Below are 4,646 nucleotides of genomic sequence, written 5' to 3'. Positions count from 1 at the left end.
TAAGAGGAGTAAAAGGAAGTAAAAAAGAAAATAAGTAAAGGAAGAAGTCCAAGCAGTAGTCAAAGCAGCATCCCAGGAACATTCCCCTACAAGGGGTTGGCTACACAGGTCCTTGTCCTCTAAACAACTCTATCTACAGTCATACTCAGACCGAGCCCTACCACATGCATATCCTTTCTTGCCACTTCTCCAATAGTCAATTTAGGCCTGCCCCTACCTCTTTTAGTTCTGTCAAACTGAATCTGGTCACTCTTCCTTATCAGTGCATCCATAGGTCTCTATTGTACATGACCATACCTCAAGTAGCACTCACGGAGCTTGTCTTGGATTGGTGCAACTCCCAGTTCGGTTCTAATACAGTCATTCCTTACTCTATCTCTCCTGGTCTTGCCACACATCCTTCTCAGCATTCTCATCTCCGCTACACTCATCTTATCTATATTACGCTTTTTAACTGCCCAACATTTCGCCCCATAAGTTATAGCCGGTCTTATTACTCTTGTAGAATTTCCCCTTAAGCTTAACAAACATGCATTTGTCACATAACACTCATGAAACACCTCTCCACTTCAACCATCCTACTTTAATTCTGTGGGAAACATCATCGTCTATATCACCCTCTTTGTTAATGGTTGATCCTAGGTATCTAAAGCATTCGCTTTGTGGTAGCTCTCACTCTTCAAGTTTCACCACTTCATTACCTCTCCTGGTTTGATTGAAGTTACACATCATATATTCTGTATGTTCTACTTAACTTAAAACCTTGTGATTCCAAGCTTGATCTCCATAACTCCAACTTTGCATTAATCCCTTCCACTATCTCATCTATCAAAACAATATCATCAACAAAAAGCATACACCAAGGGAGCTCATCTTGGATGTCATTTTTCAACATATCTATTAAATTCTTTAATGCATTTTTTAGGGTATAAACAGTAGTTAAACCTTTAAACCAAGTTTTACAAATGCTTCCATCTCTTTTGCTTTCAAGTATACAAACTCTCGCATTACAGTGCAACTGGCTTGAGGTAAATGCCTTACCATTTCTTCTTTGCTTCTTGTATATTATTTCTGCTGATTATATATTGATGCATATGGCTTATGATTTTTATTATACATATGGCTGAAGTCTAGTTTAATCAAGTGGACCGGAGGAGCCTAATAAACCTCCCTTGGTCTGCAACATAACATGAACTTGACCTTTGGTTGGACCAGTTCGGAGTGGAGTCAATAGTTTTTTCTTTTGTTTTTTTTTTTTTTTTTTTTTGACATTTGATCATGACCCTAATCTAGGTAGCGACTCTATGTCATTGAGACCCCATACCTTCTTTGGTCTGAAACTAGTTGTTCTCATATGAGCCAGAAACAAATTGAGGCTCAGTTGTACATAGGATACATAATAGTAGAATCATAAGAGGAGGATAGAGATAATCTTAGACGAGGAGATCCCTTAGAAGTAGGCAAATAATCTCGAAAATGAAAAATTATTCCATAAAGCTAGCAAACTGAGAATAGTTTAAACTTAACAACAACATCAAACCTGCGTCCAACTTTGTTTTTGATTTTTAAAGAAGAACTGATAGACTTTGTTTTAGTAAGCATAATTTTGACTCTAGCCATAAAAGGAGTATTGAGAGAAAGATCACTGGAGATGATTTACCTGCCTTTCTCAGTTTATTATCACATGTGATATGGATCAAGCTATCTATAGTAACACAATCTGTTGGTCATCACATGTGGATTATATATGATATACTTTAGTCATCCAATATTCTTTGTATCACCCAATATTGGGTTACCATGTTTAAACATCATTATGTATCATGTATATATATATATATATATATATATATATATATATATATATATATATATATATATATATCCCTTTTGGGACTATGAATGAATTGAGGATCATTATTCACTCTAATATGGTATCCAGAGCCAGACAAGCTCCATCGAGCTAATCTTGAACCTTTTTTTTTTTCCCTTCTATTCATTCTTCCCATGGCCGATGGGCATAGCATTGCTGCCGATGGTAGCTCCCTTGATGCTACACATGAATCAGCCACCCCTCTTCCCCTTTCACCATCCCTTTCGATCTTCCCCCTCTTTGGACCATGCTCACCATTACATCTCATTAAAACTTACATCTAAGAACTTTATTTTTTGGCAAACCTAAGTGGAACCGTTCCTTGATGGACAAAATTTATTTGGCCATATCGATGGCTCCACCCCATGTCCTATCCTTGACCTCTATCAACCACAAATCGCACCAGCCGCATCTCCACCACCTCAACAACAACCTAACCAAGCCTAATCACCACAGCCAAACCCACCACCTGCCCCATCATTGCACCCAATGCGGCTTTGATCCCACCATAACTAGCCACAGGTGCACAGTTCTAATGCAGTTATTACTGAACCATCTTGTTTAATTCTCGTAGGCTAATAAAGTTGCTGAATGGTGTAGAGCTATGGCAGAGGAGTTTAATGCTCGACTTCAGAATGGTACATGGTCTTTTGTGCCACGAACTGGTGCCATGAATCTCATTGGCAATAAATAGGTCTACCGAATTAAAAGGAAGGTTGATGGCTCCCTTGAGCGCTATAAGGCGTGCCTTGTGGCGAAAGGATTCCACCAACAACATGGGTTAGATTATTGTGAGACCTTCAGTCTGGTTGTCAAACCCACAACCATTCGATGTGTTTTATCAATTGCAGTTTCCCAGGACTGGCCAATAAGACAGCTGGACGTTTAAAATGCCTTCCTTCATGGTTTGTTGGATGAAGAAGTGTACATTTCTCAACCACAGGGCTTTGTTGATCCTTCATACCCAGATCATGTTTGCAAGTTCCACCGATCTCTATATGGTCTCAAACAAGCACCACGTGTTTGGTTTCATCGTCTATCTGACTGTTTGATCGGTTTGGGCTTTACTAGATCTAAGACTGACACATCTCTCTTCATTTGCCATTATGAGGCTCATGTTTGTTACATTCTTATTTATGTGGACGACATCATTGTAACAGGAAGCAATTCATCTATGATTTATTCTCTGCTACAGCGGCTTTCGGGTGAATTTTCTATCAAAGACCTTGGAGATTTACACTTTTTCTCGGGTATTGAGGTCAAACGCCATCCTAAGGGCATTTTATTGTCATAGTCCCGTTATATTTTGGATCTGCTTCAGTGTACGGGAATGGTAGATTACAAGGCGGCTAGGACCCCCACGGCATCCACTACAAGTTCTCTGATTCAGGGGGTGCGCCAATGTTTGATCCCACCAGGTATCGTTCAGTGGTGGGTGCCCTGCAGTACGTTACACTCACTCGTTCGGACGTGTCCTTTGCAGTCAACTGTGCTTGTTAGTTCATGTATTCCCCAACGGAGGAACATTGGCAATTAGCTAAGTGGATTATTCTCTATTTAAAAAGCACACAATCTATGGGCCTGCTTATTGAGTGCTCCCCCTCTCGCTCTCTTCAGGCCTTCACTGATGCGGATTGGGCTGGTGATGGCTCAGATCGCAAGTCTACTGGGGGTTTCGCAATTTTTCTTCGACCAAACCTTATTTCTTGGGTTTCTCGAAAATAATGTACTGTTGCCCGGTTTTCAATTGAGGCAAAGTACAAAGCACTTGCTGATGCATCAGCCGAACTTGTTTAGCTGGAATCTCTTCTCAATGAACTTAGCCATCCAATATCCGGCCCACCGATATTATAGTGTGACAATCTAGGGGCTATGTATCTCTCCGCCAACCCAGTTTTTTAACTAAACATGTGGAGGTCGATTTCCACTTTGTTCGAAATCTTGTGGCCAAGAAGCAATTACAGGTTCAGTTCATCTCCTCATAAGATCAACTGGCTAACACCCTGACAAAACAGCTGGCACACTCCAGATTTGAAACATTGAGGGGCAAGCTGAAGATTCGGTTACCCGATTCTCCACCTTGAGGGGGTGTATTGAGAGAAAGATCACTGGAGATGATTTACCTGCCTTTCTTGGTTTATTGTCACATGTGATATGGATCAAGCTATCTATAGTAACACAATCGGTTGGTCATCACATGTGGATTATATATGATATACTTTAGTCATCCAATATTCTTTGTATCCCCAATATTGGGTTACCATGTTTAAACATCATTGTGTATCATGTATATATATATCCCTTTTGGGACTATGAATGAATTGAGGATCATTATTCACTCTAATAAGGAGGAAGCCCCAACACTTCAGAGTTTTGCCACATAATCAAAGGCTTTCTCAAACATTTGACAAAATCATGAATGGCCTCCTTAAAAAAACAATCTTCAGGGATTCCATGTATTTAAATCCATAAAGATAGATACTCCAAATCCTTGTTAAAAGCCGCTACTTCTAGTGATTGGAGCATTAGATGTAACAACTTATCCTCAAATGACTAGGGAGAAACAAAGAAAATAGAATCTCTAGCCTTTAGGGTAAAGAACTCCATAGAGAAACTGCCTTTCTCAAAGCAATAAACCATCTTAGCCCCTCTTGGACAAAATTTCTGAGACTTTCCATATGGGGTTTAGAAAAACCTACCATATATACCCAAGCAAGAAAGAACTAGGGGAACAATTGGAGAGGCTTTTCGGAAAAGAAAGAGACTTACGTTG

Source organism: Telopea speciosissima, chromosome 4 (assembly GCF_018873765.1).
Source record: "Telopea speciosissima isolate NSW1024214 ecotype Mountain lineage chromosome 4, Tspe_v1, whole genome shotgun sequence".
NCBI lineage: Eukaryota > Viridiplantae > Streptophyta > Magnoliopsida > Proteales > Proteaceae > Telopea > Telopea speciosissima.
This window is presented reverse-complemented; position numbering follows the sequence as displayed.